The 27,273-nt window shown below is 58.2% G+C and overlaps 1 long non-coding RNA gene across 2 annotated transcripts in view; it reads right to left on the bottom strand.

Moving 5' to 3' along the window:
* Positions 1-10,153: 10,153 nt before the first annotated feature.
* LOC141173816 (uncharacterized) overlaps positions 10,154-27,273 on the bottom strand; it is a 177,033-nt gene continuing 159,913 nt past the window's right edge. The window contains exon 5 of one of the 2 annotated variants that reach the window (XR_012252679.1): positions 10,154-10,263. This is a non-coding gene — a long non-coding RNA (uncharacterized lncRNA). The remainder of the gene's footprint in view (positions 10,264-27,273) is intronic. The other variant, XR_012252680.1, reaches the window with a different exon arrangement.

Raw genomic sequence — 27,273 nt, forward strand, 5'->3', positions numbered from 1 at the left:
CCTCCCCCGCTCCCAGCGGTCCATACAGCAGTGTGACTCACACGCCCTTGTATCTAAGGTCCGGTTAGACTCCGTACTGTCCCGTACTCTATTTGGTCGTTTGTATGGGCCTCTCAAACCTGAGTTACTGGAGGTCTCACTACCTCTAAACCCACGCCCACTACTCTCAGGACATCTTGAAAGGTCCCTAACTTCAGCTGTAGCTGTTCTGTTATTTGAAGGGCCCTTTCTCTGTCTGGTCTCACAATTTCTAGACAGCTGCCATCTTCGGCTGCTCAGACGATGCTGTCTTTCCACTCGCAGTCTAGCGAGATTCAACTGTTCTACCTCTCGCAGGTAGGTCACTCGGTACTCCATCAGCATGCGTATATATGCAAGACTTTCTTCCGTTCCTACAGCAGAGAATGACACCATGCCGTCTTCATCTGGTATCCAGTCCTGACGATCACGTGGACTGCTTACTTTCATCACACCAGACTTCTTTACAATCATCTGCATGACTTGGCCATTTCTCCCAATGAGCTTTCTTACCAGAGCCTGAGGCACCCGGATGACCTCTTCATGCAGACTTTGAGCTTTTTTCATAAGCTCCAGTTGTCTAACGGCTTGTTTCATCTTCAACCGGAGAAACCGCTTCGTGCGAATACATCCCCAGTGCATGTCACTTAGGATAGCCACCCTCTTCACTGTGACTTCGGTCGTGGACAGGACCAGCAGCTTTTTAGCTTCTGAGGTCGAGTACACCTTACAGGCTCCCACGGCCTTCTTAAACTCTTCATTCACGGACTCACTGGTGCATTCTTCTCTCAAATTCTCGGGTACATCTATGAGGTACTGAGAGGTTTCTGTCTCACCAGTGGTCTCCAAACGATCTGGCTCAGGTTTCAGGGACAACTGACTTTCAGCTTCTTCACCCTGTATGCTTCCCCTGAGCTGACTCACAGCTACAAATTCAAGAATTTTCATCTTGACCACTTCCATCTCATACTTATTGTAGCGTCGGCGTCCCTGCCTCCTGCTAGGCAGGGACGCCGTTCCCCTCACCTCTCCGCTCCGTGCCCGGCGTCCTCCTCCCGCTCTGCTGGCAGCGCGCGCTGCTTCCCGGTCACTGTGCTTAGGGCGCGCGCGCTCCCTCTCTCTTAAAGGGGCCGCGCGCCCCGTCCTAAGGAGTCCCCGGCCAATGGGCGGAGGATCTCACCATATATAAGGCACCTCCTCCAAAATGGAGGTGCCCGAGCAATGTTGTTGCAAAGCCTTTCAACTCTGCTTTAGCCCTCAGGTCCCGTTGCCAGCTTGTTTTCCAGTGCTGTCTACCTGCTTGCAATCCTGCGGTCCGACAGTCTGCCTACCAGCATCTGCCAGTCTGTCTATGGATCAGTCCGCCTGCGGACCAGGAAGTTCCTGCCAGATACCAGCCTGATACCTGTCTACCTGCTTGCAATCCTGCGGTCCGACAGTCTGCCTACCAGCATCTGCCAGTCTGTCTATGGATCAGTCCGCCCGCGGACCAGGAAGCGCCTGCCAGATACCTGCCTGATACAAGCCTGTTACCTGCCTGCCTGCCAGTCTGTCCAGAGACTCTTACCCGCTCACCTGGGAGCGCTCACCTGCTACCCGCCTGCTAGCCTACCTGGAGGCTCAGCTGTCACTTGCCGTGACCACCTGCCTGTCGAGAGACTCTTACCCTGCTGTCACTTGCCGTGACCACCCGCCTGTCTAGAGACTCTTATCCTGCTGTCACTTGCCGTGACCCCCCGCCTGTCAAGAGACTGTCCCCGTCACTTGCCGTGACCTCCTGCCCTTCTACCCAGAGACTGTCCCTGTCAGTTGACGTGACTGCCTGCCTGCTTTCCCTGGGAGCCACCCGCTTCCTTACAAGGACTGCCCCTTTGTATAGTAGCTCAGAGGTTCCACCTCCCAGACCCGTTACAGTTTGCTCGGGCCATGGAACCTGGTGGCACCCAAACTCCCTCGCTCTCGGACCTATGCCATGAACTGTCTCGTCAGAGGTCCCAACAGGAGTCCATCCTGAGCCACCTGCGTAGTGTTAACTCCCGCCTGGACACACTGACTACCTCTTCGGGACCTGCTTCCAGTCGCACGACTCCTACCCCGGCAGTGTCGCTGCCCATCAATACCATGGCATCCCTTCCCGGTCCCCGCCTTTCCGCCCCGCCTCGTTTTAGTGGAGATCCCGGTCAGGCACGGGGCTTCATTAACCAGTGCACCCTGCACTTCGAACTTTTGGCATACCAGTTCACCACTGACCGAGCCAAGGTGGCCTTCATCATGTCCCATCTCACTGGGGAGGCACTGGCTTGGCTAAATCCTCTATGGGAGAGAGGAGACCCCCTGGTATCCAACCTGCCAGCCTTTCTCACGGCCTTCCGGAAAGTCTTCGACGAACCAGGACGAAAGACCTCATCCGCCTCATCTCTGCTACGCCTCCGTCAAGGGAGTCTCACCGTGGGCCAATATGCCATACGGTTCCGTACCTTTGCTTCCGAGCTTGCCTGGGATAATGAGGCACTGGTTTCCGTCTTCTGGGAGGGCCTGTCCGGCCGGATTAAAGATGAACTTGCCGGTCGGGACATTTCTACCACTCTCGATGACCAGGAGCGCACCAAAGAGGTCACCCGTGAGAGGAGGTTTCCACGCCTTGCTCCTACCTTTCTGAATCCCGTCTCTTCCTCTGTAACTCCCCGGGCGCACTCGCCAGAGCCCATGCAAGTTGACCAAACCAAGATGGTCAAAACCCATCAAGAGTCTCGCCGTGCCGAGGGGAGCTGTTTCTACTGCGGTAGTAAGGAGCACCGGATCCGTTCCTGCCCGGAAAGGTCGGGAAACGCCTGTGTCTAGGATCGCTCAGAGAGGTCGTCCTAGACAAAAATAAATCCTCTCCTTCTCTGATGCTGTCGGTCTCTATCATCTGCAGGGAGAACCGTTACTTTGAACTTGCTCAACTTGATTCTGGAGCTGCCGGAAATCTAATTTCTCAGTCCCTGGTAGAGAAATACCGCATTCCCACCAAACCTCTGGCTGTACCCTTATCTGTCGCCTCCGTAGATGGGGGTCTCTTACCGCATCCCATCCAACTCATCACCGAATCCATAACTCTGCAGGTGGGAATGCTGCACTCTGAGAGCATCTTCTTCCATGTTCTGCCTGGACTCTCTCACGCCCTCTTGCTAGGCCTACCTTGGCTCCAGAGACATGCACCCGTGCTTGATTGGCAGACCGGAGAAGTCCTTCGCTGGGGGCAGGACTGCCATAAGACTTGTTTAGTTCCCGTTCGTCCTGCCCGTCCTTCTCCTACCCCAGCCAATCTACCTGGCCTACCGGTTCCCTATTGGTCTTATGCGGACATCTTTTACAAAAGGGAAGCAGAGACATTACCCACTCATAGACCATACGATTGCCCAATCGACCTGATACCCGGCGCTACTCCTCCCCGTGGGCGTATTTACCCTTTGTCCGCTGCTGAAACCCGGTCCATGTCTGAATATATCGAGGAGAATCTGGCCCGGGGATTTATCCGGAAATCTACCTCCCCGGCGGGAGCAGGCTTCTTCTTCGTCAAAAAGAAAGACGGCGCACTCCGTCCCTGTATAGACTATAGAGGCCTTAACCAGATCACGGTGAAAAATAAATACCCCCTTCCGCTCATTCCTGAATTATTTGACCGTCTGAGGGGTGCTAGAATCTTCACCAAGCTGGATCTCCGTGGGGCGTATAACCTGGTCCGTATCCGTCAGGGGGATGAATGGAAGACGGCATTCAACACCCGGGACGGCCACTATGAATACCTCGTAATGCCCTTCGGTCTCTGTAATGCTCCTGCCGTCTTTCAAGAGTTGGTCAATGACATCTTCCGTGACCTTCTCTACTCCTGCGTGGTGGTGTACCTGGACGACATCTTGGTCTTCTCTCCGGATCTTCCCACACACCGGAGGGATGTTCGTCAGGTCCTGCTCAGGCTCAGGCAGAACCACCTCTACGCAAAATATGAGAAGTGCCTCTTTGAGCAGACCTCGCTTCCGTTTCTGGGCTACATAATCTCTCAGACCGGCCTACGAATGGATCCTGAGAAACTGTCTGCCATCCAGAAGTGGCCCCGACCCGAGGGGTTGAAGGCTATTCAGCGGTTCCTGGTCTTCGCCAACTACTACCGCCTCTTCATTCCGCACTTCTCTTCCCGGACAGCCCCTATCTCTGCGCTTACCCGTAAGGGCGCTAATCCCAAAGAATGGCCGCCCAAAGCAGAGGAGGCCTTCCTTTCCTTGAAACAAGCTTTCTCCTCCGCCCCTGTGCTGCATCGTCCGGATGGCAACAAACAATTCTTCCTAGAAGTAGACGCTTCCTCCTCCGGAGCCGGAGCGGTACTCACCCAAAAGTCGTCTTCCGGAAGAATGGTAACCTGCGGCTTCTTCTCCAAACTCTTCTCCTCTTCTGAGCGTAATTATTCTATAGGAGACCGAGAATTATTAGCCATTAAACTGGCACTGGAGGAGTGGCGTTACCTGCTCGAGGGGGCTCTGCACCCGGTAATAATTTACACGGACCACAAGAACTTGGCTTACCTCCAGAGTGCCCAGAGACTTAACCCGCGCCAAGCCCGGTGGTCCTTGTTCTTCGCCCGTTTTGATTTCATTCTTCATTTTCGCCTGGCAGACAAAAACATCAAAGCTGATGCCTTGTCCCGATCCTTTTTGGTCTCTGATCTAGAGGAGGAGCCTAAGCACATCATCGACCCCGCCAAAGTAATGCAGGTGGCCCCCGTGAATCTAAATCGTCTTCCACCCGGTAAGACGTTCGTAACAGTACCTGATCGTGAGAAGGTCCTACACTGGGGACATTCGTCTAAGCTAGCTGGCCATGCTGGTCAGAAAAAGACCCTCCAGCTTATTACCCGGCATTACTGTTACTGGTGGCCTACCCTGCACAAGGACGTAATAGACTTTGCTTCAGCCTGTGCGTCCTGCGCCCGCAACAAGATTCCTAGACACCTGCCAGCCGGCCGCCTCCTGCCTCTTCCTGTACCTGCTGCCCCGTGGCAGCATATAGCCATGGACTTTATAACGGACCTCCCTGTCTCTGCCGGTTGTACGGTCATTTGGGTGGTCGCTGACCGCTTTTCTAAGATGGCTCACTTCATTCCCCTGCCGGGCCTCCCGTCTGCATCTGAATTGGCTAAAGACTTTATCCATCAGATTTTCCGTCTTCATGGTCTTCCTCTCCACATCGTATCCGATCGAGGAGTTCAGTTCACCTCTCGCTTCTGGCGAGCCATGTGTAAATTGCTGGGGGTCACCTTGGACTTCTCTTCTGCTTATCACCCACAGTCCAATGGTCAAGTAGAGCGGATCAACCAAATTTTAACCAGTTACCTCCGGCACTTTGTTAATGCTCACCATTCCGACTGGGTGGATCTTTTACCGTGGGCCGAATTTTCCTACAATAATCACGGGAGCGAATCTTCCTCCAAATCCCCGTTTTTTATAGTCTACGGTCAGCATCTTCGGATCCCGTTTCCCGTCTCCACCTCGGTGGACAATCCGGCTGCGGAATCTCTTGTTAGCGAATTTTCCTCCATTTGGGAAAGTACCAGATCCGCACTTCTTCCGTCATCCGAGCGGATGAAAAAACAGGCTGACAAAAGACGTCTGGATCCGCCACAATTCCGTCCTGGAGATAAAGTCTGGCTCTCGTCCAAATATGTCCTGCTCAAGATTCCTTCCTACAAGTTAGGGCCTCGGTTCATTGGCCCACTGGAGGTTATCAAACAAATCAACCCGGTGGCCTATAAATTGAAACTCCCGGCCAACTTGCGGATCCCTAACTCCTTCCATGTATCTCTACTCAAACCCGTTGTACTTAACTCTTTTTCCAAGTCTACAGGTACGCCTCCTGCTCCGGTTTCCGCTGAAAACGAGTTTGAGGTACAGAACATTCTGGCCACCAAAAGGGTAAGAGGAAAGACCTTTTTTTCTAGTGGATTGGAAGGGGTTTGGTCCTGAGGAGAGAACGTGGGAGCCCCGGGAGAACATCCATGCCCCTCTCATCCTTGATAAATTTCTCTCTGGCCTAAAAAGGGGGGGGGCCTAAAGGGGGGGGGGTACTGTAGCGTCGGCGTCCCTGTCTCCTGCTAGGCAGGGCCGCCGTTCCCCTCACCTCTCCGCTCCGTGCCCGGCGTCCTCCTCCCGCTCTGCTGGCAGCGCGCGCTGCTTCCCGGCCACTGTGCTTAGGGCGTGCGCGCGCTCCCTCTCTCTTAAAGGGGCCGCGCGCGCCATCCTAAGCAGTCCCCGGCCAATGACCGGAGGATCTCACCATATATAAGGCACCTCCTCCAAAATGGAGGTGCCCGAGCAATGTTGTTGCAAAGCCTTTCAACTCTGTTTCAGCCCTCAGGTCCCGTTGCCAGCTAGTTTTCCAGTGCTGTCTACCTGCTTGCAATCCTGCGGTCCGACAGTCTGCCTACCAGCATATGCCAGTCTGTCTATGGATCAGTCCGCCTGCGGAGCAGGAAGTACCTGCCAGATACCTGCCAGATACCTGCCTGATACCTGCCTGATACCTGCCTGATACCTGTCTACCTGCTTGCAATCCTGCGATCCGACAGTCTGCCTACCAGCATCTGCCAGTCTGCCTATGGATCTGTCCGCCCGCAGACCAGGAAGCTCCTGCCAGATACCTGCCTGTTACCTGCCTGCCTGCCAGTCTGTCCAGAGACTCTTACCCGCTCACCTGGGAGCGCTCACCTGATACCCACCTGCTAGCCTACCTGGAGGCTCAGCTGTCACTTGCCGTGACCACCTGCCTGTAGAGAGACTCTTACCCTGCTGTCACTTGCCGTGACCACCCGCCTGTCTAGAAACTCTTATCCTGCTGTCACTTGCCGTGACCCCCCGCCTGTCAAGAGACTGTCCCCGTCACTTGCCGTGACCTCCTGCCCTTCTACCCAGAGACTGTCCCTGTCAGTTGACGTGACTGCCTGCCTGCTTTCCCTGGGAGCCACCCGCTTCCTTACAAGGACTGCCCCTTTGTATAGTAACTCAGAGGTTCCACCTCCCAGACCCGTTACACTTATCTTCTGTTAACACACTCTTAGCTCTCCTCAGGTCCACCTTCTCATGGTATAAAGGAGTCAGTGCAACTTGTTTGCCCTTTTCCTTCTCCAAGGAGGCCTCATTCACTGAGTGATACTTTGCCAGGCGACCTTTGAGCTCGAAAACTTCTTCCTCTAGCTCAGCTACTCGCCTCTCAGCAGCCCATCTCTGAAGCTCTTCCTGCTTCAACTGCTCCTTTAACAGTAGGGTTCTATCAGACCTCTCTGTCTCCAATGCGCCCACTCGGCTCCCGACAGCCAGTCTCTCAAGCTTCTCTTGCTTCAAATGGGCTTGTAGGGACTCCTTGATCTCGGCTCTTACATCCACCGAATCATCCGAGCTCGTATTATTCAAGGAGGTATTTGCTTCACATCTCCCATCTCCAGTGGCCAACTCCTGGCCCTGGTCTGTGGCTTTTCCGATAGACTCCTCCATATTTTTCCGCTCAGCTTCCATCTTGCTGATTCTTTCCTTAAGGCACGTCTCTGCCCTCTGGAGATTATCACAGAACGTCTGCAGCTCCTTCACCTGAGCTTCCAGACCTAGGGTCTTTCTGCGGAGATCATCATTTTCATCACGGGTGTCCTGCAGAGTGGTCTCAACCACTTGGCGCATGTGCTCTGCATCCACCTTATCATCCTCTAATTTTTATTTAAGCCTGAGGAGATCCTCATAGTCTCTCTTAATTTGTTGCAGTTCCCCACTGCGTTCACCATATTCCTTCTTGGATTCACACAGCTCCTGGTTGAACTGTTCGCGCAGTCGTACTAGGTTTTGTTCACGCCCAGAAACTTCATCCTGCAGCGCCTCCTTCTCATGCTTCAACTGCAAAACCTCCCCCTTGGTTTTGCGGCGGTCCTCCTTAATTTCCTGGAACATTTCCTTCCATTGGTTAATTTCCTCGTTGCTTCCCTCCAGGTCTCGCTGTAAGTTCCTCACAACCTGGTATATTTTCTGCCTTTCAGACTCCAGGCTCCGCAGGTCTGAGGACACGTTCTCCAGGTTTTCCCATAGTTGCTGCACGTCACTCTGACACTGCTGCCTGACAGGCTCCAGCTCTTGGTCATGACTGGCCACCTCCTCTTTCAGGGCTGTCAGATCCTGATCCTTCAGTCTCAGTACTGTACCGGAGGTTGCTACTGGCAACGTAACCTCTTCTTCTGCCTCTAAAGGAGGATCCACACTTGAAACAAAGGCACACAGTACTACATTTTCTTTATCTTCACTTGCAGCAAAGACTACAGGAGCAACCTTTTTGTGGCCCTTGCGCCGTTGACGACGAGAGGGGGACTTTCTCTCCTTGTCTAGCTCCTCCTGACTGAACTCTCCTTCTACTTTCGTAGTGTCACCGTCAGCTACGCGGTCTGTGTCACTCCCCATGGTCTTGTGGACTAACAGGTCAGCTCCCACTTTGACGTCAACCCCTTATATTGGAGCTACTCCATTATCAACAGTCAAATTGTCATTTTTAGGCGGTACCAACCCACAACCAGTAACCAATTTTGGTTTTCTATAGTCCATGCTTTTTTGAAAATCCGTCCCCTTTTGAGACTCCACCCCCTTTTGGACACCCACACCTATAGGGGGAATTTTACAAAAAAAAAAAAACAATAGTCTTAGGACCCAGTTCACAACATCTCTTACCACCTCCCCGGGCACTCTGGGACAATACTGGCGCCCCCGGACAGTTCACAGAATAGTCCACTGCCACCATTCTATACGGTGCCCACAGCTCCTGCCGTTCCTGCACCATGTCCTCTAGACGTTTCTCAAATACCTGCTGCGGTTTTAACCGGCACTTTAATCGCTCAATAGCTTCAGTTTCCGTTCACAGCCATCGCGATACACTATTCACACTAGACCCTTCACACCGCTCTCCCCAGAAAATTTTCATGGCCCCGCCGAGCCACAGCAAACCAGGTTTGAGTGCGAGGACAATTTTCTTAACCCCGCCGAGTTACAGCCTGATGCTTTAATTTTCGTGACACGCCGAGCCACAGTTAACCAGGTTTGATTGCGAGGACAATTTTCGTAACCCCGCCGAGTTACAGCAAGATGCTTTAATCTTCGTGACCCCGCCGAGCCTCAGCAAGATGCTTGTATCCACACTCATCGTCCTGTGCCGTTGCCCCTAGCAACCGGGCTGCAGTTGCCCGCATTCTGCAACCACATGTAAGGCAGCGCTAGTCATCATGCTGGGGGACACTCACTTCACAGGGTCAATTAAAGCACACCAGCCACGTTTTCCAGTATTTCACAATCCAGCAGTTTATTATACTTCACTACTGCTTATAGCCGAGTCCATCTCAGTGGCTCGCCGACATACACATATAATGTCCAGGACCCTTTCAAGTGGCAGACAGGCCCACTTGGCTCCAGTTACAGCCTCCAGCAAAGTCACTTATAGCAAAGTCCATATAATGCAGTGTTTTATCTTTGCCAGGTTTAGCTGCTTCAGTCACTTTTGTTCGACCTCCACTGTGGCTTTACGGCTTCCCAGATGGGGGTCTCCAGCCCTTGTTCCTTCAAAGGCTACTGGTATGTTTTCTCACTAACATCCAGCCTCTGCCTTTCAGGCTTCACCAGGCCTCTCTAGGCCTCACTGAGCCTCTCCAGGCTAATGGTGTCCCACACACGGGAACAGGCCTTACGCCTTTCACACCTGTCTCAAATCTACCAGGGTTTATATATCCTCTAGTGCACACACAGGACCTGTGCTTATGTCACAGTCATGTGATCAGACCTTCTGTATGCACAGGACCTGTGCGATGTCACAGTCATGTGACCAGTCACCTGGGGGAGGTACATGGTCGGCCAAAACACACCCTAGACCATTACAGTAATGCCACAAGCCGCTGCATTACACTGATTACAAAAATAGTGGTGCACCCAGATAGTGGATGTAGGAGAACCTCAGCAGATGACCGTGCTGTTACTAAAAATAATCTCTATACTAAGACCAGCACTGATATTACCGCCATATGGTGACATATTTCTAGATACCAGTCCTGCAGAACATATAAGAGATTACAGCACAGTTATATATAGTACCTTACAGCTGACGTTCTTTCTGATTAAATTGTTCACTTTTCCCATTTTTTCCATCTGGCCCAGACCGACACGACGACTTCTCCATCCAGGACTCAGAGTCTCAGGCCTGCAGAGATCACAACAAAAACACATTTGACTCCTTACATTTCAGGCACCATCCTCATCTATTCCCAACCTGCACAAAGACCTCTTCCTGCTGATACCCCAATGCTGAGCCTCTGTTGCTGTATGTGTCCATATTACTGCACCTTCTGTGTGCTCTCAAGATGGTAAAACAACCCTCTAGAATATAGTAATGCCGTGTGCAAGTGCCCTAGAAAACAGTGACCACATTTTGCCCCCTAGAAAGTAATAATGCCCTCTGTGTGCTCCTCTGACAGTCACAATAACCTGAGTTCCCCTATAACGATAAGTACCCACTTAAGGCTGAGTTCACACGATGCGTATTTCATGCGTTTCCGCGGCGCTTTTGCAGTTGCGTAAACGCCGCGGAAACGCATGAAAAATGCATGGTAGAAGGGAAGCAATGTTCCCCAATGGAAATCCGCATGTGCTGTGCCCATGATGCGGATTTTTCCGCAGGGTTAACGCTGCGGTCAAAAATCCGCAGCATGTCAATTCATTTTGCGGAAACGCGGCGATTTCGCCGCCATTGACTTGCATTAGAACGCGCCAATTCCGCAAGACAGCATTTGTACTTGCGTTATTGGCGCGTTCTAATGTGCGGATGGTACCCGGGTGTGGAGGAGAGGAGAGTCTCATCCACACCCAGGTACCATTAAAAAAGCTGTAAAAAAAAGAATAAAATAAAAAATAAATGTATTCTTACCATCTGTCGGCCCGCGCAGCGCTCCCGCTTGGTTCCCGGCACTTGCAGTGAGTTGTAGGACCTGCGGTGACGTCAGAGTCATGTGACGGGTCACGTGACGCTGACGTCGGCAGGTCTTTCAATTCAAAGTTGCCGGCGAGGGAGAACGGAGTGAGCAGGACAGCGCGGGCCATCGGAGGTAAGTATATATACTCTCTCGGTTCACACTGTATAAATCCATGCTGTTTGCATGGATTTATATAGTGTGACCTAGTTGTCAAGCACTTTCCAGGTGATGCTAAAATCGCCTGGAAAGCGCTTGTCAATCTGCATGCGGAAACGCATGTGAATCTGCATGTGGATCCGCATGTATTCTGCAGGAAAAACGCATGCACAATCTGCATGCGTTTTTTCTGCCAGGGAGATGCAGAAATGATGCAGAAATTTTCTGCTTCATTTCTGCATCGTGTGCACATGCTTCATTTCTGCATCGTGTGCACATACCCTAACATTTAATAATGTCCTGAGTCTCCCCCCATGTACAGCTCCCCTATACACAGTATGATGCTCTCCTATACACAGTATAATTCCCCCTCACTGTATAGTACCCAACACACAGTATACTGACCCCTTAGTAGCCTCCAAACTGATGTCTCCAACACTGTATGATGGCCCCCACACTGTGCAAAGACCCCACATTATCTTCTATACTGTATGATGGCCCCAACACTGTGCAAAGACACCACATAATCTCCCACACTGTATGACCCTAACTGTAATCCTCACACTGTATAAATAACCTCCATATAGTATAATGTGCCAGATAGTCCTCAATATAGTATAATGCACTCCCCATAGGCAGAGTCTGTAGGATAATCCCCCCCCATAGGCAGTCTGTAGCATAATCCCCCCACCCCCCCATAGGCAGAGTCTGTAGGATAATCACCCCCATAGGCAGTCTGTAGCATAATCCCCCCCCCCCCATAGGCAGTCTGTAGCATAATCCCCCAACAGGCAGTCTGTAGCATAATCCCCTCACCCCCATAGGCAGTCTGTAGCATAATCCCCCCACCCCCATAGGTAGTCTGTAGCATAACCCCCCCACAGGCAGTCTGTAGCATAATCCCCCCGCCCTCCCATAGGCAGTCTGTAGCATAATCCCCCGCCACCCCCCATAGGCAGTCTGTAGCATAATCCCACCACCCCCCATAGGCAGTCTGTAGAATAATCCCCCCACCCCACTACAGGCAGTCTGTAGCATAATCCGCCCACCCCCCATAGGCAGTCTGTAGCATAATCCCCCCACCCCCATAGGCAGTCTGTAGCAAAATCCCCCTCATAAGAAAAAATAAATAAATAAGCACAATACTCACCTCTCTCTCCTCCTGGTTCCCCCGCTGCTCTGAGCCGGGCCGGGCGCCAAGTGATGACGTCAGTGACGTCAGACACAGAGGACGCTATGGGGACTGATGGGAGAGGGAGCGTCGCTCCTTCTCCCATCACTGAGCTCACGGTTGCGGTGAATGGTGGGGAGGCCCGATGCTGGCACTGGGGGCCCCCCCTCCCGCTCAAGGGCCCCATAGCGGCCGCCAGGCAGTGCAGGGACATCGAGTCTCCCTGCTCCGCACAGAGTGTAACTGTAGCAGTGTGCTGCTACAGTTGCAATAGTGTAGTTCCGGGTGGGCCCCCTCAGAGCGTGGGGCCCGGGGTGGCCGCCCCCTCTGCCACCCCCGGTAGCTACGCTACTGCCCCCTAGTAATGGTTGTTTATACCTGCATACATTGAGCTCCTCCTAGTGATGGTTGTGTAAACCTATATGCTGTAATCTTCCCCTAGAGGTGGTTGTACAAATTGTATGAGGTGAACTCCTAGTAGTGGCTATATAAATCTATATGCAGTTAGCTCCCTCTAGTGGTGGCTATATAAATCTATATGCAGTTAGCTCCCTCTGGTGGTGGCTGTATAAATCTATATACAGTGAATTTTTTCTAGTAGTGTCTGTTTACATCTATATCCAATGAACTCCTCCTAATGTTTGCTGTATACCTGTATGCATAAAACTCTTTTTGGTGGTGGCTATATGAATCTATATGCAGTAAATTCCTTTAAGTGGTGGTTGTGTAAATTTATGAGCACCTCTTTGCAATAGGCATATAAATCTGTATACAAGGAGATGCCTCTAGTGGTGGCTGTATAAATCTGTAATCAAGGAATTCCCTTAAATGCTATCTGTATAAAGCTATATGTAGTGAGCTCTCCCTAGTGGCAGCTGTATAAATCAATATGTAGTAAGCTCCTCCTAGTGATGGCTCTATATACCTGGATGCAGCAGAAATCTGTATCCAATAAGCTCCTCCTAGTTGTTGTTGTATAAAGCTATATGCAGTGAGCTCCACCTAGTGGTGACCGTATAAATCAATATGCAGTGTGCTCCATCCACGCCCCGGAAGAAGCGAAAGCGAAACAGCATTTGGGTAGGGAAACACGGCCCTTCACTTTCCTCCCTCTTGGTGCTTGTATAAATCCTAGGTAACATACCTTTTACTAGTTTTCATTATAATATAATATTCAATATACTGCTATCGATGTTATCATTGCCTATTATATGACTTTAACACTGTATCCTAAGTGAGATTTGGCCTATGAGTGGCTGTGATTGCACTTGCACTTTACTAATGTCACTGTATGTGCAATATCTCCTGTCTTTAGGTAATATATTTTTTGGCACCATCGATTACTTTTGATATGCTGCTATTTTTCTTCCCTGTCTAGTATGTGGTAATCAAGTGTCAATAGTATTTAAATAGTGAGGTTGGACTTTTTGATCTGACTATATTGCGTATGCACTTTGCTAATTACTATTGCATTCACACTTTGAATACTTTTGTGTTATCAGGGTATGTGGCTTAAAAAAAGTGAGGCTTTGTTACCTCAATTGAACTACGGCGGCATCTGCACCTAACTAGCATTATTGCACTCGCATTTTGGATATATGTATGCCATTTCAGCACCCCATGATTTTTATAATCTTTAAGTCTCTACCACCTGATAACTAATTAGACTCTATCCGGCATACTGATCTAGTTGACTTGAAAATACCACCATATTATTTGGGATTTAGCTATGCTTGTGTCTCCCCTTTGTTAGAGGTTATTTTTGCCCTGTTTTTTTAATGTTTTTGTTCTGTTTTTGTTTTTTGTTAACTCAATAAACATCTAATATATATAATTGTCTTATCCCGTCTGTCTGTCCAGGAAATCCCACGTCGCTGATTGGTCAGGCCGCAGCCAATCAGCGACGCGGGATTTGAGAACAAGATGGCGGCCGTTAGCGGCTCGGACTCTCACGCTCGGACTCTCACGCTCGGACGCTCACACTCGGACGCTCACACTCACGCTCTGACGCTCACGGTCACGCTCTTACGCTCACGCTCGGACGCTCATGATCTGACGCTCACGTTCGGACGCTCACGCTCGGACGCTCACGCTCACGCTCTGAAGCTCACGCTCGGACGCTCACGCTCGGACGCTCACGTTCGGACGCTCACGCTCGGACGCTCACGCTCACGCTCTGAAGCTCACGCTCGGACGCTCACGCTCGGACGCTCACGCTCGGACGCTCACGCTCAGACGCTCACACTCGGACTCTCACACTCGGACTCTCACACTTGGACTCTCACACTTGGACTCTCACACTCACGCTCTGACGCTCACGGTCACGCTCGGACGCTCATGATCTGACGCTCGGACGCTCACGCTCACGCTCTCACGCTCGGACGCTCACGCTCAGACGCTCACGCTCAGACGCTCACACTCGGACTCTCACACTCGGACTCTCACACTCGGACTCTCACACTCACGCTCTGACGCTCACGGTCACGCTTGGACGCTCATGATCTGACGCTCGGACGCTCACGCTCACGCTCTCACGCTCGGACGCTCACGCTCAGACGCTCACGCTCGGACTCTCACACTCGGACTCTCACACTCGGACTCTCACACTCGGACTCTCACACTCACGCTCTGACGCTCACGGTCACGCTCGGACGCTCATGATCTGACGCTCGGACGCTCACGCTCGGACGCTCACGCTCAGACGCTCACGCTCGGACGCTCACACTCGGACTCTCACACTCACGCTCTGACGCTCACGGTCACGCTCGGACGCTCATGATCTGACGCTCGGACGCTCACGCTCACGCTCTCACGCTCGGACGCTCACGCTCAGACGCTCACGCTCAGACGCTCACGCTCGGACTCTCACACTCGGACTCTCACACTCGGACTCTCACACTCACGCTCTGACGCTCACGGTCACGCTCGGACGCTCATGATCTGACGCTCGGACGCTCACGCTCTCACGCTCGGACGCTCACGCTCAGACGCTCACGCTCGGACTCTCACACTCGGACTCTCACACTCGGACTCTCACACTCGGACTCTCACACTCACGCTCTGACGCTCACGGTCACGCTCGGACGCTCATGATCTGACGCTCGGACGCTCACGCTCTCACGCTCGGACGCTCACGCTCAGACGCTCACGCTCGGACGCTCACGCTCGGACTCTCACGCTCGGACTCTCACACTCGGACTCTCACACTCGGACTCTCACACTCACGCTCTGACGCTCACGGTCACGCTCGGACGCTCATGATCTGACGCTCTGACGCTCACGCTCACGCTCTCACGCTCGGACGCTCACGCTCAGACGCTCACGCTCGGACGCTCACGCTCTGACGCTCACGCTCGGACGCTCACGCTCGGACGCTCACGCTCAAACGCTCGGACGCTCACGCTCTGACGCTCACGCTCTGAAGCTCACGCTCACGCTCTGAAGCTCACGCTCGGACGCTCACACTAGGACGCTCTGACGCTCACGCTCAGACGCTCACGCGCTGACGCTCATGCTCGGACGCTCACGCTCTAATGCTCACGCTCACGCTCTGACGCTCACACTCACGCTCGGACGCTCACGCTCTGACGCTCATGCTCACGCACTGACGCTCACGCTCTGACGCTCACGCTCGGACGCTCACGCTCGGACGTTCACGCTCACGCTCGGACGCTCACGCTCGGACGCTCACGCTCTGACGCTCACGCTCGGACGCTCACGCTCTCACACTCAAGCTCGGACGCTCACGCTCTGATGCTCTGACGCTCACGCTCTCACGCTCGGACGCTCACGCTCAGACGCTCACGCTCGGACGCTCACGCTCGGACGCTCACGCTCGGACGCTCACGCTCAGACGCTCACGCTCTGACGCTCACGCTCGGACGCTCATGCTCACGCTCGGACGCTCACGCTCAGACGCTCGGACGCTCACGCTCGGACGCTCACGCTCTGACGCTCACGCTCGGACGCTCAAGCTCAGACGCTCGGACGCTCACGCTCTGACGCTCACGCTCGGACGCTCACGCTCGGACGCTCACGCTCAGACGCTCGGACGCTCACGCTCGGACGCTCACGCTCAGACGCTCGGACGCTCACGCTCGGACGCTCACGCTCAGGCTCGGACGCTCACGCTCGGATGCTCACGCTCACGCTCGGACGCTCACGCTCAGACGCTCGGACGCTCACGCTCTGACGCTCACGCTCGGACGCTCACGCTCGGACGCTCAAGCTCGGACGCTCAAGCTCAGACGCTCGGACGCTCACGCTCACGCTCGGACGCTCACGCTCTGACGCTCAAGCTCTGATGCACACGCTCGGACGCTCACGCTCTGACGCTCACGCTCTGACGCTCAAGCTCTGACGCTCACGCTCTGACGCTCACGCTCTGATGCTCACGCTCTGACGCTCACGCTCAGACGCTCGGACGCTCACGCTCGGACGCTCACGCTCTGATGCACACGCTCGGACGCTCACGCTCAGACGCTCGGACGCTCACGCTCTGACGCTGACGCTCGGACGCTGACGCTCGGACGCTGACGCTCGGACGCTCACGCTCACGCTCTGACGCTCAAGCTCGGACGCTCACGCTCTGACGCTCACGCTCGGACGCTCACGCTCGGACGTTCTGACGCTCACGCTCTGACGCTCACGCTCACACGCTCACGCTCACACGCTCACGCTCTGACGCTCACGCTCGGACGCTCAAGCTCGGACGCTCACGCTCGGACGCTCACGCTCGGACGTTCTGACGCTCACGCTCAGACGCTCGGACGCTCACGCTCGGACGCTCACGCTCGGACGCTGACGCTCGGACGCTGACGCTCGGACGCTCACGCTCACGCTCTGACGCTCAAGCTCGGACGCTCACGCTCTGACGCTCACGCTCGGACGCTCAAGCTCGGACGCTCACGCTCGGACGCTCACGCTCGGACGTTCTGACGCTCACGCTCTGACGCTCACGCGCTCACGCTCACACGCTCACGCTCTGACGCTCACGCTCGGACGCTCAAGCTCGGACGCTCACGCTCGGACACTCACGCTCGGACGTTCTGACGCTCACGCTCTGACGCTCACGCTCACACGCTCACGCTCGGACGCTCACGCTCGGACGCTCAAGCTCGGACGCTCAAGCTCGGACGCTCACGCTCGGACGCTCACGCTCGGACGTTCTGACGCTCACGCTCTGACGCTCACGCTCACACGCTCACGCTCTGACGCTCACGCTCGGACGCTCAAGCTCGGACGCTCACGCTCAGACGCTCACGCTCGGACGCTCACGCTCGGATGCACACGCTCGGACGCTCACGCTCAGACGCTCTGACGCTCACACGCTCACGCTCGGACGCTGACGCTCGGACGCTCACGCTCGGACGCTCACGCTCTGACGCTCACGCTCGGACGCTCACGCTCACGCTCTGACGCTCACGCTCACACGCTCACGCTCACACGCTCACGCTCTGACGCTCACGCTCACGCTCGGACGCTCACGCTCTGACGCTCATGCTCAGACGCTCTGACGCTCACGCTCACACGCTCACGCTCTGACGCTCACGCTCTGACGCTCAAGCTCTGACGCTCAAGCTCGGACGCTCACGCTCTGACGCTCACGCTCTGACGCTCACGCTCACGCTCTGACGCTCATGCTCAGACGCTCTGACGCTCACGCTCTCACGCTCACACGCTCACGCTCTGACGCTCACGCTCTGACGCTCAAGCTCTGACGCTCACGCTCTGACGCTCACGCTCACGCTCGGACGCTCACGCTCTGACGCTCACGCTCTGACGCTCACGCTCACGCTCGGACGCTCACGCTCTGACGCTCATGCTCAGACGCTCTGACGCTCACGCTCTGACGCTCACGCTCACACGCTCACGCTCACACGCTCACGCTCACGCTCACACTCTGACGCTCAAGCTCGGACGCTCACGCTCGGACGCTCACGCTCGGACGCTCACGCTCTGACGCTCCCGCTCAGACGCTCGGACGCTCCCGCTCAGACGCTCGGACGCTCACGCTCAGACGCTCACGCTCTGACGCTCACGCTCGGACGCTCACGCTCGGACGCTCACGCTCAGACACTCGGACGATCACGCTCTGACGCTCACGCTCGGACGCTCACGCTCTGACGCTCACGCTCGGACGATCACACTCAGACACTCGGACGATCACGCTCTGACGCTCACGCTCACACGCTCACGCTCGGACGCTCACGCTCGGACGCTCACACGCTCACGCTCGGACGCTCACGCTCTGACGCTCACGCTCGGACGCTCACGCTCGGACGCTCACGCTCACGCTCGGACGCTCACGCTCTGACGCTCACACGCTCACGCTCTGACGCTCACGCTCACGCTCGGACGCTCACGCTCGGACGCTCCCGCTCAGACGCTCACGCTCGGACGCTCACGCTCGGACGCTCACACGCTCACGCTCGGACGCTCCCGCTCGGACGCTCCCGCTCAGACGCTCACGCTCGGACGCTCAGACGCTCGGACGCTCACGTTCAGACGCTCGGACGCTCACGCTCAGACGCTCATGCTCGGACGCTCACGCTCGGACGCTCTGACGCTCATGCTCAGACGCTCACGCTCGGACGCTCACGCTCGGACGCTCACGCTCAGACACTCGGACGATCACGCTCTGACGCTCACGCTCTGACGCTCACGCTCGGACGCTGACGCTCGGACGCTGACGCTCACGCACTGACGCTCACGCACTGACGCTCACGCTCTCACTCACGCTCGGACGCTCACGCTCTGACGCTCATGCTCACGCACTGACGCTCACGCTCGGACGCTCACGCTCTGACGCTCACGCTCGGACGCTCGGACGCTCACGCTCTGACGCTCATGCTCGGACGCTCACGCTCACGCTCTGACGCTCACGCTCGGACGCTCACGCTCAGACGCTCACGCTCAGACGCTCACACGCTCAAGCTCGGACGCTCACGCTCTGACGCTCACGCTCTGACGCTCACGCTCACGCTCGGACGCTCACGCTCTGACGCTCATGCTCAGACGCTCTGACGCTCACGCTCTGACGCTCACGCTCACACGCTCACGCTCACACGCTCACGCTCACGCTCACACTCTGACGCTCAAGCTCGGACGCTCACGCTCGGACGCTCACGCTCTGACGCTCCCGCTCAGACGCTCGGACGCTCCCGCTCAGACGCTCGGACGCTCACGCTCAGACGCTCACGCTCTGACGCTCACGCTCGGACGCTCACGCTCGGACGCTCACGCTCAGACACTCGGACGATCACGCTCTGACGCTCACGCTCGGACGCTCACGCTCTGACGCTCACGCTCGGACGATCACACTCAGACACTCGGACGATCACGCTCTGACGCTCACGCTCACACGCTCACGCTCGGACGCTCACGCTCGGACGCTCACACGCTCACGCTCGGACGCTCACGCTCTGACGCTCACGCTCGGACGCTCACGCTCGGACGCTCACGCTCACGCTCGGACGCTCACGCTCTGACGCTCACACGCTCACGCTCTGACGCTCACGCTCACGCTCGGACGCTCACGCTCGGACGCTCCCGCTCAGACGCTCACGCTCGGACGCTCACGCTCGGACGCTCACACGCTCACGCTCGGACGCTCCCGCTCGGACGCTCCCGCTCAGACGCTCACGCTCGGACGCTCAGACGCTCGGACGCTCACGCTCAGACGCTCGGACGCTCACGCTCAGACGCTCATGCTCGGACGCTCACGCTCGGACGCTCAGACGCTCATGCTCAGACGCTCACGCTCGGACGCTCACGCTCGGACGCTCACGCTCAGACACTCGGACGATCACGCTCTGACGCTCACGCTCTGACGCTCACGCTCGGACGCTGACGCTCGGACGCTGACGCTCACGCACTGACGCTCACGCACTGACGCTCACGCTCTCACTCACGCTCGGACGCTCACGCTCTGACGCTCATGCTCACGCACTGACGCTCACGCTCGGACGCTCACGCTCTGACGCTCACGCTCGGACGCTCGGACGCTCACGCTCTGACGCTCATGCTCGGACGCTCACGCTCACGCTCTGACGCTCACGCTCGGACGCTCACGCTCAGACGCTCACGCTCAGACGCTCACACGCTCAAGCTCGGACGCTCACGCTCTGACGCTCACGCTCGGACACTCGGACGATCACGCTCTGACGCTCACGCTCGGACGCTGACGCTCTGACGCTCACGCTCGGACGCTGACGCTCTGACGCTCACGCTCACGCTCTGACGCTCACGCTCACGCTCGGACGCTCACGCTCACGCTCGGACGCTCACGCTCTGACGCTCACGCTCGGACGCTCACGCTCGGACGCTCACGCTCAGACACTCGGACGATCACGCTCGGACGCTCACGCTCGGACGCTCACGCTCTGACGCTCACGCTCGGACGCTGACACTCGGACGCTCACGCTCACGCTCTGACGCTCACGCACTGACGCTCACGCACTGACGCTCACGCTCTCACTCACGCTCGGACGCTCACGCTCTGACGCTCATGCTCACGCACTGACGCTCACGCTCTGACGCTCACGCTCGGACGCTCACGCTCGGCCGTTCACGCTCGGACGCTCACGCTCACGCTCGGACGTTCACGCTCACGCTCACGCTCTGACGCTCACGCTCTCACGCTCACGCTCTGACGCTCACGCTCGGACGCTCACGCTCGGACGCTCACGCTCACGCTCGGACGCTCACGCTTACGCTCACGCTCGGACGCTCACGCTCGGACGCTCACGCTCTGACACTCAAGCTCGGACGCTCACGCTCTGACACTCACGCTCACGCTCTGTCGCTCACGCTCGGACGCTCAGACGCTCACGCTCACGCTCGGACGCTCACGCTCGGACGCTCATGCTCGGACGCTCACGCTCTGACGCTCGGACGCTCACGCTCAGACGCTCACGCTCGGACGCTCACCCTCGGACGCTCACGCTCACGCTCTGACGCTCAAGCTCGGACGCTCACGCTCTGACGCTCACGCTCTGACGCTCACGCTCTGATGCTCACGCTCGGACACTCACGCTCGGACGCTCGGACGCTCACGCTCTGACGCTCAAGCTCGGACGCTCACGCTCGGACGCTCGGACGCTCACGCTCGGACGCTCACGCTCTGACGCTCACGCTCACGCTCTGACGCTCACGCTCTGACGCTCGGACGCTCACGCTCAGACGCTCACGCTCAGACGCTCACGCTCGGACGCTCACGCTCGGACACTCGGACGATCACGCTCTGACGCTCACGCTCGGACGCTGACGCTCTGACGCTCACGCTCACGCTCTGACGCTCACGCTCACGCTTGGACGCTCACGCTCACGCTCGGACGCTCACGCTCAGACGCTCAAGCTCGGACGCTCACGCTCTGACACTCACGCTCTGACGCTCGGACGCTCAAGCTCGGACGCTCACACTCTGACACTCACGCTCACGCTCTGACGCTCACGCTCGGACGCTCAGACGCTCACGCTCGGACGCTCAGACGCTCACGCTCTGACGCTCACGCTCTGACGCTCACGCTCGGACGCTCGGACGCTCACGCTCAGACGCTCACGCACTGACGCTCACGCACTGACGCTCACGCTCTCACTCACGCTCGGACGCTCACGCTCTGACGCTCACGCACTGACGCTCACGCTCGGACGCTCACGCTCGGACGTTCACGCTCACGCTCGGACGCTCACGCTTACGCTCACGCTCGGACGCTCACGCTCGGACGCTCACGCTCTGACACTCAAGCTCGGACGCTCACGCTCTGACACTCACGCTCACGCTCTGACGCTCACGCTCGGACGCTCAGACGCTCACGCTCTGACGCTCACGCTCTGACGCTCACGCTCGGACGCTCACGCTCGGACGCTCATGCTCGGACGCTCACGCTCTGACGCTCACGCTCACGCTCGGACGCTCACCCTCGGACGCTCACGCTCAAGCTCGGACGCTCACGCTCTGACGCTCACGCTCTGACGCTCACGCTCGGACGCTCGGACGCTCACGCTCTGACGCTCAAGCTCGGACGCTCACGCTCGGACGCTCACGCTCGGACGCTCACGCTCTGACGCTCACGCTCACGCTCTGACGCTCACGCTCACGCTCTGACGCTCACGCTCTGACGCTCGGACGCTCTCGCTCAGACGCTCACGCTCAGACGCTCACGCTCGGACGCTCACGCTCGGACACTCGGACGATCACGCTCTGACGCTCACGCTCGGACGCTGACGCTCTGACGCTCACGCTCACGCTCTGACGCTCACGCTCACGCACTGACGCTCACGCTCACGCTCACGCTCGGACGCTCACGCTCACGCTCGGACGCTCACGCTCGGACGCTCAAGCTCGGACGCTTACGCTCTGACACTCACGCTCTGACGCTCGGACGCTCAAGCTCGGACGCTCACGCTCTGACACTCACGCTCACGCTCTGACGCTCACGCTCGGACGCTCACGCTCACGCTCGGACGCTCAGACGCTCACGCTCACGCTCTGACGCTCACGCTCGGACGCTCACGCTCGGACGCTCACGCTCGGACGTTCACGCTCGGACGCTCGGACGCTCACGCTCAGACGCTCACGCTCTGACGCTCACGCTCTGACGCTCACCCTCGGACGCTCACGCTCTGACGCTCACCCTCGGACGCTCACGCTCGGACGCTCACGCTCTGACACTCACGCTCACGCTCTGACGCTCACGCTCGGACGCTCACGCACTGACGCTCACGCTCTGACGCTCACGCTCACGCTCTGACGCTCACGCTCTGACGCTCGGACGCTCACGCTCTGACGCTCATGCTCGGACGCTCACGCTCTGACGCTCACGCTCACGCTCTGACGCTCACGCTCTGACGCTCGGACGCTCACGCTCAGACGCTCACGCTCACGCTCTGACGCTCACGCTCTGACGCTCATGCTCGGACGCTCACGCTCTGACGCTCACGCTCACGCTCTGACGCTCACGCTCGGACGCTCGGACGCTCACGCTCTGACGCTCACGCTCGGACGCTCGGACGCTCACGCTCTGACGCTCATGCTCGGACGCTCACGCTCTGACGCTCACGCTCACGCTCTGACGCTCACGCTCTGACGCTCGGACGCTCACGCTCACGCTCTGACGCTCACGCTCGGACGCTCGGACGCTCACGCTCTGACGCTCACGCTCTGACGCTCGGACGCTCACGCTCTGACGCTCATGCTCGGACGCTCACGCTCTGACGCTCACGCTCACGCTCTGACGCTCACGCTCTGACGCTCGGACGCTCACGCTCAGACGCTCACGCTCACGCTCGGACGCTCACGCTCTGACGCTCATGCTCGGACGCTCACGCTCTGACGCTCACGCTCACGCTCTGACGCTCACGCTCGGACGCTCGGACGCTCACGCTCTGACGCTCACGCTCGGACGCTCGGACGCTCACGCTCAGACGCTCACGCACTGACGCTCACGCACTGACGCTCACGCTCTCACTCACGCTCGGACGCTCACGCTCTGACGCTCACGCACTGACGCTCACGCTCGGACGCTCACGCTCGGACGTTCACGCTCACGCTCGGACGCTCACGCTTACGCTCACGCTCGGACGCTCACGCTCGGACGCTCACGCTCTGACACTCAAGCTCGGACGCTCACGCTCTGACACTCACGCTCACGCTCTGACGCTCACGCTCGGACGCTCAGACGCTCACGCTCACGCTCTGACGCTCACGCTCTGACGCTCACGCTCGGACGCTCATGCTCGGACGCTCACGCTCTGACGCTCGGACGCTCACGCTCAGACGCTCACGCTCGGACGCTCACCCTCGGACGCTCACGCTCACGCTCTGACGCTCAAGCTCGGACGCTCACGCTCTGACGCTCACGCTCTGATGCTCACGCTCGGACGCTCACGCTCGGACGCTCGGACGCTCACGCTCTGACGCTCAAGCTCGGACGCTCACGCTCGGTCGCTCGGACGCTCACGCTCGGACGCTCACGCTCTGACGCTCACGCTCACGCTCTGACGCTCACGCTCTGACGCTCACGCTCACGCTCTGACGCTCGGACGCTCTCGCTCAGACGCTCACGCTCAGACGCTCACGCTCGGACGCTCACGCTCGGACACTCGGACGATCACGCTCTGACGCTCACGCTCGGACGCTGACGCTCTGACGCTCACGCTCACGCTCTGACGCTCACGCTCACGCACTGACGCTCACGCTCTCGCTCACGCTCGGACGCTCACGCTCACGCTCGGACGCTCAAGCTCGGACGCTCACGCTCTGACACTCACGCTCTGACGCTCGGACGCTCAAGCTCGGACGCTCATGCTCTGACACTCACGCTCTGACACTCACGCTCACGCTCGGACGCTCACGCTCACGCTCGGACGCTCAGACGCTCACGCTCTGACGCTCACGCTCGGACGCTCACGCTCGGACGCTCGGACGCTCACGCTCACGCTCTGACGCTCACGCTCGGACGCTCGGACGCTCACGCTCAGACGCTCACGCTCTGACGCTCACCCTCGGACGCTCACGCTCTGACGCTCACCCTCGGACGCTCACGCTCGGACGCTCACGCTCTGACGCTCACGCTCTGACGCTCACGCTCACGCTCTGACGCTCACGCTCTGACGCTCGGACGCTCACGTTCTGACGCTCATGCTCGGACGCTCACGCTCTGACGCTCACGCTCATGCTCTGACGCTCACGCTCTGATGCTCGGACGCTCACGCTCAGACGCTCACGCTCAGACGCTCACGCTCGGACGCTCACGCTCGGACGCTCACACGCTCAAGCTCGGACGCTCACGCTCTGACGCTCACGCTCGGACGCTCACGCTCGGACACTCGGACGATCACGCTCTGACGCTCACGCTCGGACGCTGACGCTCTGACGCTCACGCTCACGCACTGACGCTCACGCTCTCGCTCACGCTCGGACGCTCACGCTCAGACGCTCACGCTCGGACGCTCACGCTCGGACGCTCACACGCTCACGCTCGGACGCTCAGACGCTCACGCTCACGCTCTGACGCTCACGCTCTGACGCTCACGCTCGGACGCTCACGCTCGGACGTTCACGCTCGGACGCTCACGCTCGGACGCTCGGACGCTCACGCTCAGACGCTCACGCTCTGACGCTCACGCTCTGACGCTCACCCTCGGACGCTCACGCTCTGACGCTCACCCTCGGACGCTCACGCTCGGACGCTCACGCTCTGACACTCACGCTCACGCTCTGACGCTCACGCTCGGACGCTCGGACGCTCACGCACTGACGCTCACGCTCTGACGCTCACGCTCACGCTCTGACGCTCACGCTCTGACGCTCGGACGCTCACGCTCTGACGCTCATGCTCGGACGCTCACGCTCTGACGCTCACGCTCACGCTCTGACGCTCACGCTCTGACGCTCGGACGCTCACGCTCAGACGCTCACGCTCACGCTCTGACGCTCACGCTCTGACGCTCGGACGCTCACGCTCTGACGCTCATGCTCGGACGCTCACGCTCTGACGCTCACGCTCACGCTCTGACGCTCACGCTCGGACGCTCGGACGCTCACGCTCAGACGCTCACGCACTGACGCTCACGCACTGACGCTCACGCTCTCACTCACGCTCGGACGCTCACGCTCTGACGCTCACGCACTGACGCTCACGCTCGGACGCTCACGCTCGGACGTTCACGCTCACGCTCGGACGCTCACGCTTACGCTCACGCTCGGACGCTCACGCTCGGACGCTCACGCTCTGACACTCAAGCTCGGACGCTCACGCTCTGACACTCACGCTCACGCTCTGACGCTCACGCTCGGACGCTCAGACGCTCACGCTCACGCTCTGACGCTCACGCTCTGACGCTCACGCTCGGACGCTCACGCTCGGACGCTCATGCTCGGACGCTCACGCTCTGACGCTCGGACGCTCACGCTCAGACGCTCACGCTCGGACGCTCACCCTCGGACGCTCACGCTCACGCTCTGACGCTCAAGCTCGGACGCTCACGCTCTGACGCTCACGCTCTGATGCTCACGCTCGGACGCTCACGCTCGGACGCTCGGACGCTCACGCTCTGACGCTCAAGCTCGGACGCTCACGCTCGGTCGCTCGGACGCTCACGCTCGGACGCTCACGCTCTGACGCTCACGCTCACGCTCTGACGCTCACGCTCTGACGCTCACGCTCACGCTCTGACGCTCGGACGCTCTCGCTCAGACGCTCACGCTCAGACGCTCACGCTCGGACGCTCACGCTCGGACACTCGGACGATCACGCTCTGACGCTCACGCTCGGACGCTGACGCTCTGACGCTCACGCTCACGCTCTGACGCTCACGCTCACGCACTGACGCTCACGCTCTCGCTCACGCTCGGACGCTCACGCTCACGCTCGGACGCTCAAGCTCAGACGCTCACGCTCTGACACTCACGCTCTGACGCTCGGACGCTCAAGCTCGGACGCTCACGCTCTGACGCTCATGCTCGGACGCTCACGCTCTGACGCTCACGCTCACGCTCTGACGCTCACGCTCTGATGCTCGGACGCTCACGCTCAGACGCTCACGCTCAGACGCTCACGCTCGGACGCTCACGCTCGGACGCTCACACGCTCAAGCTCGGACGCTCACGCTCTGACGCTCACGCTCGGACGCTCACGCTCGGACACTCGGACGATCACGCTCTGACGCTCACGCTCGGACGCTGACGCTCTGACGCTCACGCTCACGCACTGACGCTCACGCTCTCGCTCACGCTCGGACGCTCACGCTCAGACGCTCACGCTCGGACGCTCACGCTCGGACGCTCACACGCTCAAGCTCGGACGCTCACGCTCTGACGCTCACGCTCGGACGCTCACGCTCGGACACTCGGACGATCACGCTCTGACGCTCACGCTCGGACGCTGACGCTCTGACGCTCACGCTCACG

This window comes from Phyllobates terribilis, unplaced genomic scaffold, assembly GCF_046119375.1.
Source record: "Phyllobates terribilis strain yellow unplaced genomic scaffold, ASM4611937v1 Scaffold_13__5_contigs__length_258822181, whole genome shotgun sequence".
Classification (NCBI taxonomy): Eukaryota; Metazoa; Chordata; class Amphibia; order Anura; family Dendrobatidae; genus Phyllobates; species Phyllobates terribilis.